This window comes from Tasmannia lanceolata, unplaced genomic scaffold, assembly GCF_043159265.1.
Source record: "Tasmannia lanceolata isolate RefF3 unplaced genomic scaffold, GAP_Taslan_0.1 ptg000037l, whole genome shotgun sequence".
In the NCBI taxonomy this organism is placed as follows: domain Eukaryota; kingdom Viridiplantae; phylum Streptophyta; class Magnoliopsida; order Canellales; family Winteraceae; genus Tasmannia; species Tasmannia lanceolata.
In genome coordinates, this window is record NW_027518714.1 from 49,252,017 (window position 1) to 49,269,078 (window position 17,062).

Sequence of the window (17,062 nt, forward strand, 5' to 3'; positions counted from 1 at the left end):
TCTTACATGCAAATTGCATGTGGAAGTCTTTCGTTCTATTCAAAGCAGTTTGTTCTTAGTGAATTCACATCAGGATTGTTAATTGTCTTCTCCTTCAATAAAAAAAAAATTGCGTACTACTCCTTTGCTATCAATATGTGAGATGCCCTCAGCTAATACAATGTGGTTTTCTTTTTCTTATTTTCCTTCTTCCAACTTTTAATTATGAGAAGGTATCATTATGAAATGTTTTGAAAAGATTACCAGGCAAATTATTCTATTCCGATGAGCTTAAAACTATAACTGTTATGAACAAGCATTTTAAGATGGTCAATTACCATCAAGATCAATCCAAATGATCAATTTTTAATCACGATAGTAGTTTAGAGGCGCAGGCCGTGCAATTGTTAATGGATTTATGGTGATTTACAAGGGGCACTATGTTAAAAAAACAGTAACAAAAACTAACGTTAAAATGAGAACTGCTATTGATGATGCACCCGTTGTAAGATGTCCCTAACAGCATCGTTTTTTTTGGTGCCGTGTGTTAAATAGAACAATAAAAAAAATTTCATGACCGGAGTGTGGTGACATAATTGAATCATGTTCAAAATCCGAGAATGTCGTGGAGAGCGGCGGGGTGGAGAGCGCTAATGCACTTCTGAACGAGGGTGAGACCGTTCAATCTTAAGCGGATTTTGAACATAATGATTCAATTGGCCTTCTTCGACCAATTTTTCAATCCGCACCCGAAGATGGTAACAGTCATCTGTATCATGACCGTGATCTGAATGGAAATTGTAGTACTTTCCTGCGGTATGCTTCTTTGAATTTTTTTTCGTTTTCTTTGGAGGAACCAGAATACCTTTATTCCTTATTTTGAAAAGAACATGGGATAAGGGAACCTTCGAGGGAGTATATCCGAGTCTTTCAAAGACAGGAACTGCATTCCGGTTTGCTGGTCTGTCATCTGCCCTTAGCCTGCTCGGTGCTTTGGGCTCTTCTCTTCTCTTTTCGCTAGGACCTGCTTGATCTCTAGTCCGATCACGATTGAAAGCATCTTCTGCTCGAATGCGCTTGTTGGATTTAGATGCAAGCTCCTGAAAATATCGAGGTGGTTAGAGGGTGAGGTGCACCTTCAAATTCTGATAATTGGTGGTGTGTTTTAATGTATCTATCGCCATTTGATATCGATTTTGCCGATCTGAGATAGTTCGGCATTAAATCTAATCATGAAATCTTTCAAGGTTTCATTCTTCCCTTGACGAAGGGCGATGAGTGCATATGCTAGGTCATGACGGTACCAAACTGGCAAATCGTGTAGTGAATTGTCTACCAAACTCATGAAAAGAGCTGATCGAGTTAGGCTTCAGACGCAAATACCAATCACTGGCACTCTTCCTCGGTAGAGAGGCAACACCTTACACATGAAACCATCAAACGCCCACGAAGAGACATTATCTCTTAAAAGTTTGCAAAAATTCTAACGGGTCGGTCGTACCGTCATAGTACCCAAACCGCATTAGGTCTATCGTTGTATCAACCGAAGGTTTCATAATATAGGATGTAAATGGTGAGGAAGACTCCCTTTCCCACTTATCCAGGATATCATTTGCATACAACTTTTTGAGCTCCTTCTTGACTTCTCGGATCTACCTTTGAAGCTCCGTAAATTGATCCGCGGCCAGCTCCTGCACTAAGGTCGCCTCCTGCTCATCATAAGTAGGAGGCAACCCTCGTTGCTGACCTGAACGAACATGATTCACATGACTATGGGAGGGCTGCCTGACAGTAGCCTATCGCAGAGGATGATGATCTTCATGCTATTCCTCACTATATTCTTCGGACATCTCAGGATGACCACGAGGAGCAAGAGGAACCATTGGGGCCGTAGGCGGTGGACGGGGAGGCAAGCAAGAGAGAGCCTCTTGGCAGAATTCAGTAAACATGTGTGTACCCACGATCTTGGACGGCGGGGGACGAATCCCCTCATCCTTCGATCTCCACATGAGAAAGAGAACTCCGTTGCGGCTCTCTCAAAATATAGCGCCCTCACAGAATGAGTCATGGCGTGTGCGTTACCTCTTGATTCGGAGTCAAAGCTCGGAACCAAGACGTACCTAAAAACAAAGAAGAGTCGCCATCCAGGGATTAAGGCCTTGGAATCCATAAAATATACTCCGTTGCAACGGATAACCAGAGAAGAAAGGGTTCGTGCCTGGTTACGAGTGGGGAAGGTGTTAGGCACCTCACTCGTCCGAGCGCACTCGGTCTCTTATGCCATTTTTATTATTTTCGAAGAATTTTGGGCAAAAATTATGTGAAATGGGAACCGGCATCCCCGAGAAGACGATCTACCTAAGCATGCATAACCCGAGGATGAATAATGAAAAGAAAAAACATCCAAATCCTAAGGAGGGATGATATCAGTATCACCTGACATTGGAATGAACACTAAAGTCTGTCGTCTTCCCCTCTCACAAATGTAATAGGGAGGCAGAGAAGACTAGTGCCGATCCAATACCAAATTATCCTACTGCATGTATCCTCTAATCCTAACTCATCACATCTAGAAAGCAGTAAACAACCACATGCACAACAACATCTAAGCAGGTAATCAGATATAATGAGATAAGATAAGCAGATAACAGTAAAAGAGTTACATCCAAGCAGATAACCAAGATATAATGAATAAGTAAACAGTAAAGAGCTATAACTAATAAAATAATCAAAGGAGAGACTAAACAAGTAACGCTACAGCTAAGCATATAAATAAACAAGTAATTCAAATAAGATAAGTAAATAAATGCTACATCTAATCATCATGTGAACAGGCATATGATCATAGCAATGAAGTAAATAGTACTACAACTAAGCATGTGATCAATGCAACAAGGAAGCAGATAACACTATAATAAAATATGAGTAAGCATGTGATTAAGGCAAAGGCTATGCTAAGATGTCAACACACAAGTAAATAATCAAAGAATCAATAAAAAGGGTTTGCGGAAGAAAAGAGGCTTATAAGCTCGAGAGGGCAATTGTCCTTACCTACAACCTGTGTCCAATGAAATATACTCCCATAAGAGCGTTGACTTCATAGTGCTGTCGACAACATCATTTTCTTCCTTGTTATTGGTTGAAAACTGTTTTTTTCGTCAGGTTTTCGAAAACCGTTTTATTAACTTTGAAAACAAGCTGAAAAGGATTTTGTTTAAAAGTTTAAAATGTTTAAAAGATTTTTGCTTTAAAAGGTTTTATTAAAAAGGTTTGAAATATTTTTTTACAAAGGTTTAACTGGACTTGGGATGACGAGATTGGGGACTACTAAATCTGGCCTCATCCATATTTTGAAGGTAATTTGGACAATTATTACTCTCTCTCTCTCTCTCTCTCTCTCTCTCTCTCTCTCTCTCTCTCTCTCTCTCTCTCTCTCTCTCTCTCTCTCAACACACACACACACACACGCAGGATTAAGGTTGGTTTGCTTATCATATAAGTGATATAAGACCTCTGGTGTGAGGGCGCAAAAGGTCGCTCCAATTTTGTTTCTCTTCATTAAGTATTGCCATCTGCTAAAACAATAGGTTTCAAACTCTCAAATTATTATAGGTGTAAGATATTTTCTGATCGATACCCACACCCTTGATGTATTTCCCTTCTCGCATAATAGGTTCAGTTTCTCTACCTGTCAAGAGCTGTTCTTGAACTCTCAAAGGGTTGATATGCCAGAATTTGTAGGGATTAGAAGCTCAAATTTCATCATACAATCTGATGTCGGGCTGATAAACATAAGCTTCATATAAGTATACCACCTACTTAAGTCCTAAGTGTGTAAGAACATGGCAACAAATGGAATATCTACTGCATTCTCAATTCTACAAAATAGAGCCCTAGGTAAATATTTCCAATTTGGCTAGGCTAAAACAACAACCTAATGAGTCTATGGAAGCATTTATAGCACGACTTAAAAGGGCTAAAATAATATGTAAATTCAGAAATTTTTTAACCCCTAGGTTATGGAATATGTGCATCGTACCATTCAGGGAAAGGTTTCTTATAAATCGGCCTTGTCATTGGCCTAAATAAAGGGCCGAGTTGCTCTTGAATCATGTCAACAACCTGGTCTCTGTTCAATCCAATGTCCAGGGGTTGAACACAATTATCATGGTAGAATTGATTAATGGGGGAAAGCAAGAAGAGAAAAGGAAATGGATGATAAGAAAAATAAGTAACAAAACTCGGAGAGAGAGAGAGAGAGAGAGAGAGCTAATTGTTTTCAATATATGGATTGGGTTAGCTTTCTCCCCAAGAAGACAAACTCATTTTTTTGTCTCTGAAGTGTAGGCGTTGTTGGCACTTCTTCATCGCTCACTTCTCCTTTTTGTAAACTACAACCATAATTTGTTATTGTAAGGGGTATGGAACCCGCTGGCATAAGGTTCAGCGTCTATGAGGGGATTAGTGGTGTTCGAATCAACATCTTAAAGTCATGTTTCCGGAGTCGTTTGCTATGGCAGTAAATAAGGATGGGGTTGTAAAGGACTGCATAAATAAAAGCGATGGCAAGGTGGTATGGAACCTGCTGTTCATGAGAAATCTTTTTGATTGGGAGATCACATTCATAGCCAGGTTGTTAGAAGTCCTTAAAGAAGGTTATGTAAAGCAAGTTGGGGAGGATAAGAGGGTTTGGATCTGGAACTCATCGGGAGACTTCACTATAAAATATTTTTACTTACAACTAGTTGTATGCCCTGCGTCTATAAAAATCGCCAAAGTATGGACAATCCAAGCCCTTCCTAGAGTTTTGGATGGGCAGCTTTTCTTGGGAGGATTCAGATAGTGGACTTCTTGAGAAGGAAAATAATAATTGCATATCATTGCGCACTATGCATTGAGGCAGAAGAAACGGCAAATCATCTTCTTCTACATTGTAAAGTGGCGAGGGCAGTTTGGAGTAAGGTGCCCAAAAGATTTGGCATCCATTGGGTTTTCCCTGAATCAATAATGGAACTTCTCCAAAGTTGGTCTTCGGTCCATTGTAAGAAAAACGGGAAAATTTTGTTGGAAGTGTCCCTCCTAGCCACTATCTGGTATTTTGGAAGGAAAGAAATGCGAGGTTATTCAAGGGTCACGGGAGGGGACCCGATTTCCTTTTCATTAAACTGATAGCCCTCACTATCTCATGCTAAAATCTCTCCCATCCATTACATTTGTTTCAGCGTACAACCTCTGGGAGGGATGGAATGAAGTATGCATGAGCGTGGAAAAGAAGCAAATTGTCTCTCAAATGTGGGAACCTCCGCCTATTGGCTCCCTTAAGCTAAATTTTGATGGATCTAGTCTGGGCAATTCCAATCCAACGGGAATTGAGGGGTGCTAAGAAATGGCCAAGGGGAGATTGTATGGGCCATTGCGGGTCCTATAGGGGTAGCGGATGCTTCGGAAGCCGAGGTTCATGCAATCCATCAGGGCATCACGCTCTTGGAATCAAATGGGATGGACAGGGTGGTGGTTGAAGGGGATTCTTTGAACGTCATTAAGTGGCTTAATGGGACCCAAAGGAATCCTTGGAGATTTGATAGATAATTTGATGAGATTTCAGATTGCATTAGATCTTTGGATCTATCCTTCAAGCATGTCCGTCGACCGGAAAACGAGGTGGCCGATAGCTTGGCTAAATTGGTGTTGTCGAAAGAATCTTTGGCCCTCTTGGACTCTTCCACCGTGATTTCTTTTGGTTCCTCGTGTATTTTTATCTAATGGTTTTCTTGTATCTTGTATCTTGACCATCTCGGTCTCCGTTTTAAAAAAAATGGGGTTCATTCAAAAAAATCTTATTGTAAGTTGACCTTTCAAATTGTGGGGGATTTGGGATGCAGTCCAGAGAAGCTCAAGGCCAAGGGCACCCAAGCGGGTCCACATACTTGGGCGTCATTTCCATCCACATGGCCATAGATTGTTTTTCCATTTCTCATGCATGGTAGTCGTAGATTGCAGGTATGTTGTCAATTCATTATAGCCATAGATTACATGTCCATTTCCATCCCAGAACTTTTATTTTGGTATTTTTATTTGTAGCCTATTTTTTAGGCATCAAATCTTGTTTGTTTGGATTGCTTTTGGTATCATTACAAAGGTTTTTCGATTACCTATCTAACGAGCCCAAAATCACACGATTTGGATGTGATTTGACATAGGTGGGGGAACTCATAGAGCAGTTGAGATCAATTCAGACTTATGTAACGAAAAATAGTAGATCGGTCGTAGACACCGTAAGCCAATTACAAGGTTACCCAATTACAAGGTTACCGGCCGCGACGACCAGTGACGGCTGAGGCTGCCGGAGGTGATTCCAGGCGTTAGAAATCAAGTCTCAAGATTGAGAAGGTAACTCAAACTTGAAACCATTCTATTATTACTTAGAGCAAGAATATGTAAATTGAGAGTCGCCATCAATATACGACAAATATTCAGACGATGGATATTTAATCGTTCCTAAAAGTTCAAGCAATGAGTTGTTGACTTTTAATGGTGACAAAGTGATCAACAAATCACTTGAAGTGATAGTTGATGTGGGCAGTAAAATAATGAACGAAGGACCAAAAGAAATTAGATCTAACATCACATGAGGAGGATCAATAGAGATTGAAACACTTTTATTAGATCCTGTGTTGAAGCCTACCATGGATACTCATGGCTTTTAAGCTTGTTGAAGATCAAGACAGAATATATTTTCATCTTAGAGATTATATAACATGGTTTGATCGAAAATTTTGATTGATAATCGTTCTTCAATCCTTCAAAACTCGAGGATTAAACAATGGAAGAATGATGCAGGTGAGAACAACGAAGACTATGTGCTCTTCGAAGACTTGTTTCAGAACATGTGCTCTTCGGATTATTCAAATCCGAAGACGAATTTTCTCCAACTCGAGAAGGATGATGCAATCCAGATCATAGACTACAAATTTGAGAAGAATCGGGCACATCCAAAGCGTACGATGATGGTCAAAGAAGCTCAAACTCAAAGCCAAGAGCGCCCAAGTGGCCCACATGCTTAGGCGTCATTTCCATCCACAAAGTCATAGATTGCTTTTCAGTTTCCCAAGCATGGTAGCTGTAGATTGCATGTTTGTTGTCAATTCATTATAGATGGATGTAAATTGCATGCACATTTTTTTTTGAAAGATGACATATTATATTATAGATCAAATATAAATTACAAAAGGATGGGACCAGTGGTCCCCCTTTACGTACACCCTTTACATACATAACAGGCTACTAGGTTAATACTTCTAGGACAACAGCAGAAGATCGTGACACTACTGTAATCCGTCCCCAAGACAAAACCACTCCCCAGAGCACCAACTACTCAAGTCCAAAAGATATCTAATCTTTCCGGAATCTGTACCATCCAAAAAGTGATATAAAATTTCCTTAATACGCACATTTCCTAAGCTTCCGAAGGAGGCGCTCAATTTCATTTTCCAAGCGTTCCTCATCCAAGGATAAAACATCATCCTTTTTTAGATCCTTATCTCCAGCAACTTGTTTCCTACTCAGCAAAGCTTCCAACTTCTTGCATGCTCATTTCTATTCAAGAATTCATTATAGCCGTAGATTGCATGCTCAAATCTATTTTTAGGCATCAAATCTATTTCGATTGGCTTGAAGTTGATATCATTAGAAAGGTTTTTCGATTACCTATCTAATGAGCCCAAGAACACTGGACATGATTTGAAGAAGTTATGGCAGATTTATAGATGTGGTGCATGTTTATTACGGGATTTCTATTTTAGGATTATTTTTATCAATTTTTTTACTTTTATTTAGGTTACTTTAGATGTACACTTGAGATTAGCTGCTTAGGTCTTAAGTTTGCTTTTAGGGTTTGTTTTTGTTATAAATAGATGTTATTAAAGCATTGTAATGGACTTTTATTGATTTTATTAAATAATACTGTTGGACTAGAAATTTTATAAAATAGGAAATATAATAAAATCCCTTAGTAAATCAAGAAGAGAGAAAAAGGGGATCACTATACGTTAATTTATTACCTAAAGTGAAAAATGATAAGTATAAAGTCAAATTATTTTAATAAAGAGAAAAAAAGGGGTGCCTACGACTAAGGGAAGAGAAATCCCTATACTTTAGGGAATAAAGTAACTTTCGCCAAGGAAGAAGTGAGTCGTTCACTTTTCAAAAAAAAAAAAGAAGTTGTGTAACTCCCCACAAAAGAAGAAGTGTAGATCGTGAAGTTGAGGGATAAGGGGTGAGGTGGCAATTGCCAACCACTTCAAGAGAGTTCTATAAACCCACTTTAAACCTGATTTTAACATGTTGATTGAAACATGCTGATAAGTGATAAGATTAGACAAAGTATGATTTAAACATTTTCTAATTCTCAATCAACTCGTTAGTGGCCAGACTGATCTGTAAGCTTTTAAAGACTACTCACTAAATATTTATGCAAAACACAGAGAAGATAGCAAATAGCAAATATAGAGAACCACATTACACAGTTGTAAAAATCCTCTTTACACATAAACTAGGCTAAAAAATCTCACAAGACATCATAAAGAAATACAAAGATACATCTGAAAAACAACACAAACGTCCAAAGATGCATCCATTCCTATCCTTGAAAAAAGAGAACTTCAATTCAACTTGAAAGAAATATTTGTGCACAAAAGAGAAAGATTGCAAAAGATATTGCAGACATAACCATCTGCCAATGCCCCCAATATAAACTTTGAAGAACACAAAATGCCCAAAGATACACCGTTTTTTTAACTTCAAAAACCAGCCATCAGACCCAAAAAAAAAAAGAATCTGACCCCAAGAGCAGCAAATATACAAAAGGGCTAAAGATGAATCCATAGCAGATTTCTAACCTCAACAGGCATCCGATTATCAAAAAAAAATGATAGATCTAACAATAGTATGCTGATGGGAAGAAATGATGATTGCAAAAAACCCAGAGCAAGAGATTTTGCTCTGGAATCTAATAACCGTTACAGAGAAAACCCAAAAAAAACTTCCATGAAGAAACCCCAAAAAATCAGGCAATCTAAACCCCAGGAATCTTCCATTATGAAAAAGAAAAAACCATTACCTGGAAAACCCAAGATTTCTATTCTTCAGTTGCAGAACAGCCTGCAAAACCCAAACTAGCAATGAAGCAAAAACTTTGGCTGAAAAAAAAAATCAAAAAACCCCCTTCTCGCTTCTGCTCCGAGAGAGAGAGAGAGAGAGAGACCTTGGTTCCCGCCGTTGGTGAGATGAGAGAGGGGAGACGAAGGCGGAAGTCAGAGAGAGAGAGGGGGGCTAGGGTTACGAATTGATTTCTCCTTTTTTTGTTGGTGAGATGAGAGTTACGGGTTACCCATATCGATTTGACGATTTGTTATTACGTATTATAACTTATAGGTTATAATATTTAAAAAGTAAAAAATGCGGGTCTTCGGGTCGGGCCGGGTTTTCTACCCTTAAAACCGGCCCGACCTGAGAATCACTCGGGCTTTGCAAAATGGAAACCCGACCCAACTACTTACCCGACCACTTTGAACCCGACCCATGCTTTTTTTGGGCCGGGTAAAACCCGACCCAAGTTGCAACCTTAATAAATAGATATCCGATCTTTGAAAAAAAGGATCGCATCTTTTAGAGGAAAGAAGTTACACAAAGGAAGAGCAAAAGAAGGAAGCAAAGAAAGAAATAAAAGGTAAAGACTTCCAGAACTAACAATTCTTTTTTCCATTTTTGCAGACTTCTTCTAAAAAGGAGAGAAATCCTTTTGAGTCTCTTCCAGGAGACTCAAAAGGCAAAGAAAACCTTTCTCTACCGGGGTCTGGGGAGGAAGATAATAAAGAAACTCAAAGACTTTTTCTCTACGGGGTTCGGTGAGAAAGATGATAAATATGCCAGAAGACCTTTCTTTTCCGGTGTACGGAAGAAAGATGCCAGAAGACCTTTCTTTTCCGGTGTACGGGAGAAAGATGCCAGAAGACCTTTCTTTGCCGAGATCCGAGAGAAAGATGAAATAACTCAAGAGAGTTCTTCTTTCGGAGAACTCTCTTACAAAAAAGTCTAAATAAAATCATCTGAGATAACTCAAAGGTTTCCGGTTTACAAAAGAGTCGAAAATAACTCAAACAAAAATCGTCAGAGTCAAATTCACTCTCTCTCCAGGATTAAAGGAAATTCACATTCACTAAGAGTTTCCATAAAGCTTCTCTTATTGGGATGATAATCAAAAGTTGTATTTAGATAGGGAACCTCTTGATTGATAATCAGAGGTGTTTTTCTTTCTTCAAGAAAAGTAATTAACGGCTAATAAAGCCAGAAGTGTACGATCCCTACCAAAATTAATAAAACCTCTTCTCGCAAGAGGGAAATTTGATCTCAGTGCGTTTTATGTGTGTGATTTCTCTTTTCATGCATGTGAAATTTGTTGCGACCAAATACAATTAAGGGCAAAACGTCCACGGTTTTCCTTTTACTTCTCCAATTTGTACTAGTAAGTGTGATTGTCATTCTAACCAGGTCTAACGTCCCTGCAAGCACAGTCAGGCTACATCATTTTGCCACAAAGGAAACATTTGATTTGTGTTGCTTTTGTGGCCAAGTGCTACTTCAAAAGATAACATGTGAGAGACATGGATCCATGGTTTAGAAGTATTGGACTTCTGGAATGTATCAGACATCTCAAAATCTGATACGTATTGTAACATTGTATCAGACAATACAGGGTGCCAAGAAAAACATTGTGTTTCAGCATTTCACTGGTGCAATTTTGCTAGTTTCTCAGACCGATAACCTAATGAATTGACTCCAGGAGCTTGCTTCCTAAAACAAGGGGATTTATTGAGGAATATATTAACTGAAACCAGCTTTATTCATATTTTCTAGTCGTCACTTGAGGAATACATATTTTGTTAATTTTCTCCACGATATATCTGAAATTTACAGAATAGGTTTAAGAAACACCATATGTTTATCCACGGATCCCAACTATCCACTACTCTACTTTCCAAACACATCTATCTTCCATGTTCACGCCAAACAAGTACATATTAAAGACATCATGTGACAAAAAGAAATAGAACTGCCAAAGTTTTTACCAAAGTCTTCTCAAAGAAGACAGCTTCTCCGCTTCGAACAAGGATGAAAACAGAAGAAAAGTTAGATAATCATTATCAACCATAACTGCTTTAATTAAAAAGATAATGTTAGATAATCATTATCAGAAGTTCCATTTCTTCTTCCACGTTGTTGATTAGTCAATAAAGAACACTGAAGTTAGGGTATTAACACTGAATTTAGGGTATTTTCTACTTTATAATTGGATCACAATGTACACCCAAAACAAGATACCACCAAATAGCAGTCAAGAGGCATATTCTGTTACTGGCACCACATAAATAAAGAGCTCCATGTAAAAAAATGTCTTTTTATACGAAATAGCAGTTAGTCATAACAGAGGAAATTAGCATACCTCAGCCACAAGTTCATCTTTTGTCACAGGTGAACGCAATTCATTGTCTACCTTGATGAACCTCCTCAGCCCCTGTAAGAAACTTATACTAGCTACATTACCCTATCGTGCAATGAGGCAACATAAAACTGATATTTTTCTCAAAATTATCATCAGCCCCACCTGAGTTTCAGACAAACTATGTGGCACAGTTCCGTGTATTTTATTAGTTTGGGTGCAAACTATCAGACTGTTTTCAAAAAGTCCATAAACTCAACTCAACTCAACTAAGCCTTTGTCCCAAACTAGTTGGGGTCGGCTAATGAATCCTTTAAAAAAATTTCATGAAGACAGTGATTTCAAAAAGTCCATACTCTGATCAAAACAACTAGAAGGACTTTTGAAAAGGGTAAAAGGCGGCAGTCATATCCTTTCAAGTTCTACAGACAGGTTTTCTAAATACAATTTTCTCTACGGTAAACTGGATTGCCTTTCCTATGGTGGCTATGGCCCAGTCAAGGAAAGCAGAATGGGCTGACTTCGCCTACAGGCTTCCTCCTAGTGCATTGGGAAAACCAAGATTCCCACAGTATCAAGACGGCAAGTCCATAAAATCCATTGAGGTCCAACTCCTAAGCAGCAGAGAAGTTTAGAGGTATTGCATGCCACAGTCAAAAAGTAATAGTTTTGGAACTAATTTGGTGAAGCAACTTTCGGAAAAAATATATATATATTTGGTAAGCATTCATGAAAAAATCAAAAAAGAAAATTGCATGTGTTTTTTTATTACATGTATATTTGTAAATACATGAATTTATTTTTCAAAATAGAACATGAATTTATTTTTCAAAATAGAACACAAAGAAAACCATGGAATGACAGTAAAGTTCATGTGTTCACCAGGTATAAGGATATAGGTTCAATCCCCATTACAATGGGTTTTTAAACAATATTGAATTTCAGGATGATAAATTCTAGAGATAGCACTAAACTTGGATACATTTACAAGAGGATCAATGTGTGCTTATATAGAGCACTTACATGATAAACATGGAATGGAATCAAGATAATTCTAGAAGGAAATAATCCTAATCAAATCTATCTAATCAAATCTACTTTCCTAATCTCTATTGCTTGCCTCTTCTAATCCACTTGCCTAATTTATCTAGTTGCCTCGTTTACCCAACTTACCTAATATACCTCCAACTCTCCAAGATGATCCAACTGTGAGCCCATAACCCACAAGTCCCAGGATCGGAACCTGGCTTTGATACCATGTTAACTAACCAACTTCTCCAAAAGCTTAAGTTGTTGGAGAAAGGGGTTATTTATCTTTTATACTTTAACACTCCCCCGCACGTGTGGCCCACTTGGCAAACATGTGGCACATGTGGTCCCGCTTTGGGCCGACCATTGCATGTGGATTTTTGCTATCCGGGAAGTTTGAACTCGAGACCTTTGGCTCTGATACCATGTTAAATTTAGGAGATTTCACTAAACTTGAATCATTACAATAAACATAAGGAGTGTTTTCATAGAACACTCAAATGATAAACATAGCAAGAGAATAAGATAACTATGGAAAAAGATTAACCTAATCCAACTCACTTGCCTAATCCAATCCAACTACTCAATATAGCCCAATCAGATCAAATCTAGAAGATTTGATCTTGATTTGATTTTATTCTCTAATATGCCCCCTTAAACGTATGTGGATTGAAAAATCGACATACGTTTGATTACAACGAAATTCCCCAATATAAAAAAATGAAATTGGACATTTGATGCACGCCGTCAAATCTTCTGATGTACTGAACACTGATGAAGATCCTCTGATGATGAAAGAGTTTGATGATACTACTGAATGTCCACTAATATTGACTGCCTGATGTTGATTGCCAAAGATGAAGATCCCTTTCTGTTGATGAAGAATGTGTCGCTTGCAAGATGAGCCACGAAGTGGGCTTCAATGAATTGGATTGGACTCAAACCGGAATGGGCGAGTCTTTTGGCCGGTTTTGAATACCGAACCTTCTGGAAATGGTCACTATGGACCATACAATGCCAGAATTGGCAAGAATGGGCCTTTATAGGCAAGACAACATGGGTCAATTTTATCGATCCTCATGGTATTGGAAACTCTCTTTCAGGCACGCACTTCAAAAGAAATGAAGCACCTCAACCGAAAGGAGGCACGCACTTCAAAGAAATGAAGCACCTCAACTGAAATAAGACAAAACACAAAAATGGAAATCTAGATTAAGGGGACGACTCAAAAAGGTAAGGAAGAAGGATGATAAGCGACAACTAGTGACTTAAGATGGACGACAACAAATAACAACAGGAAACTTCTTATCATTTGGACAATGCAAAGATAAAGTGTAGATATAATAGTGTGGTTATCAATTTGGGGTTCTGTCACGTAAGATGGGTGAGAGGCATTCTAAAGAATTGTAAAAGGGGTGGCAACTAGAGAAGGTGTTGTTGGAACAAAATAGGGTGATGAGGCCTTTTTTTTTTTTGAAAGGGATTGGCACACAAGATTATAAGAAAATGGAATATAGGGGTGCCATTATCAATGTTGTTGTATGTGATTTGAAAAACACAGGCGAAAGGAGTATTTGAACCAAAGTTGGGGTGGAAATCACCGCCATTATCTCCTCTTCTTCTCTGACTGAATGAGCAAACACACCAAAGACCAAGTGAAAACCATGGGTGTAAAGGGCTATGGAATAGCTCTACAAATTGTGAGGGATGGTGAAGGAGAAGAAACTGGTGAGAATTTTGAGGGTTCAGATTTAAGGCACCGCATCCATTCTGCCAAAGGTTGAAGAAACTGGGCTACCGGCCATCAATGTTGGATGATGGTTTTTGCATTGAAGATGCTTGATGAAAAGCCTCTTAGAATCGACAGCAACAAGTGAGAAAAAAAATGATGAGAACGATGAGAAGAAAAGGGAAAAAATAGAGGGTTGCTGATTTGGAGAAAACTAAATGGAGGTTTGCAGCGGAGCATTCAATGGATGGTGGCCGGACGGAAGGCTAGATCTGCTGTCTGCCGGAGGACGGATTCGCTAGCGTTGTGGTCAGCGCAGGATCGTTGGCTCTGATACCATGATAAATTCTAGAGACAGCACTAAACTTGGATACATTTATAAGAGGATCAGTGTGTGCTTATATAGAGCACTTACATGATAAACATGGAATGGAATCAAGATAATTCTAGAAGGACATAATCCTAATCAAATCTATCTAATCAAATCTACTTTCCTAATCTCTATCGCTTGCCTCTTCTAATCCACTTGCCTAATTTATCTAGTTCCCTCGTTTACCCAACTAACCTAATCTACCTCCAAGATGATCCAACGGTGAGATCTTAACCCAATCTAACTGTTGGATCCCACATATTCTACCACAGGAGATTTAAGAATATGAGAAATTAGTGAACTCTTAGGAAAATTCACAACTTCAGAAAATTCACATTTAATTTGAAAAAAATGCAAGAATCTTTTAATTATTATAGAGTTTTTAAAATTAAATATAAAGCATAAAAATGTGGTTTTGAGGATTTCCAATTATTGATAGAATTTTGTAAATATGTTCATTGTCCTGAAGGCTGAAATCATAGTCATAAATATCTCTGATATTTTTTAGAAGTATAGCGATATTTTGCGATTTTTTGAAGAGAGAGAAGAGCGGCGTATTTTAAAGGAGGAATTAGGAAAGGAAACGGCAAGTTTTGCCCGACTTTGCTAGGTATTTGTTTTTAGAATTTTTAGCTTCCACATAGATATGAGGAAGAGAAGGCTGCCATGTTATCGTGAGAAAAATCACCTTCCTCTTTATATAATAGATATGTGTGTGCGTGCGTGCAATTGCGTATTTATACATACATACATACATATATATATATGGGACTGAAATCTGCAATACCATGTTTTGATAATGGTACTAGTCAAGAATAGTGATTCAATCACAGAGCAAATGGAAACAACAGCAATAGAGCAGGGGAGTCTTAAGGGTAAAGAAGTCTTGAAAATGTCTGTTCGAGAAGTTTTCAACCGCCGGCCCGTTAGAGGACTTGGATATGATGACGAGGAGGTTTGAGTTCAGAAATAGTATTGCTCGAGGAAGGAGGATCATTCCTAACCAAAATGGAAGCGACTGGAAGTGTTTGAAGTGTAACTACAACAATTTTGGTTCATGAAGTATCTGCAGAAAATGTTCTGGACCGAAAAATAAGGAAAAGGTAGATGAGGTTAAATCGTCGGTTCCTGAGGCCACTCCCAAGGAGAATCATCTACTTATAGTGGATGAGAAAACCCCCTTGATCATTATCCCAATAAATCTGATTAACGATAGAAAGAAGACCCTAAAAAGCTGCTTGGTAGGCACCTTGAGAAACAGGTCCCTGCTGGAAGAAGTTTGGACTTGGGCGAGGAGACAGTGGGCCCTTCCTCTTCTTAGCCAACCGTTTTGTATTAGCCCTTCAACGGTGCTATTCTGCTTTGAGTCTCAGGGTCAGGCTACGTCCGTCCTACGGCGGGGTGGAGACGCTTTGGGAGGATACCTTGTTTCCCTTCAACCGTGGTCTCCTGCTCTAAATGCTGGTGCAAGAACAGTGACGCTTAGGTTCTTTAATATACCACTTCATGCCTGGTCAATTTCCATGGCGGAGGTTTTGGGTCAGCACTTTGGACAAGTTTTGGAATCACAAATGTCTAGTAGTCATGACAATTGTCTGGAATTTGCATCTGTTAAGGTATTAACATCGATGTGGAACTATCTACCATCATTTATAAACCTTATGGTAGATTCCACTATTTATCCGATTGGAGTTAAGATGATAGATGAGGCATTTATGTCCTTTAAGGATCATTCGGCGAAGGGGGGTTCCTCCCCTGTGGCCCCTAACTTAGAAGCCTCCGATGATACATCGCCTATGGTTGACCTCCCTGTGGAAGGGCCTCACCCGGAAATTCCTTGGGGTAAATCTGTCATTTCCATGGTAAAAGAACCGTTGGACAGATCTTCCCCAACTTTTGAATTATCTTCTTCATCGGGAATGAAAAAACCATCAAATAAATCAAAAAGGATAATTCCATCATTAAAAGGGAAATTTGTCAGGCTTGGTAAAGGGGCATGTCAGCAGCCATTAAAAGCTAAATCTTGTATCAGCTCCGGAAAAGCTTCCGGGAAAGATTTCTATAATTGTCTCAATCTACAGTCAGTGTTAGTAGAAAAGCCGGTAAAATTTAAAAATCGCTTATTTAGAAGCAAAAAGAATAAGGGAAGTTCAAGAGTTTTGAATGACAGCATCAGTCAAATCAAAGGGTTTCGTGTCAACTCCTCTAAAAAAGGTACCCCGAATCGGAGAGAGAAAGTAGGTCAGAAGGGGCAAGGCACGCGTATCGAAAATCATTTACTAGCCACTAAAGGGGGCCTTTCCCTTCTAAAAGAAGGCTTTTGGGTTACCGGAGAAAGGAAGAACCAAGTAGAGTCTCTTAGCCTCCAAATTTAGTCTTCCCCTGAAGGACTTTGACAAACCTTTCTCCCCTAAAATGTCGTTTGAATCTGGGCCCTCCCCTCTAAGAAGAGGAAGGC

General features: G+C 38.8%; 1 pseudogene across 1 annotated transcript in view; it reads right to left on the minus strand.

Moving 5' to 3' along the window:
- Window positions 1–356: 356 nt before the first annotated feature.
- Window positions 357–17,062, minus strand: part of LOC143861519 (uncharacterized) — a 36,564-nt pseudogene continuing 19,858 nt past the window's right edge. The window contains exons 6-7 of the transcript XR_013239969.1: window positions 11,480–11,551; window positions 357–1,079 (exon numbers count right to left, since the gene is read on the minus strand). The product of XR_013239969.1 is annotated as an uncharacterized LOC143861519 (transcript). The remainder of the gene's footprint in view (window positions 1,080–11,479; window positions 11,552–17,062) is intronic.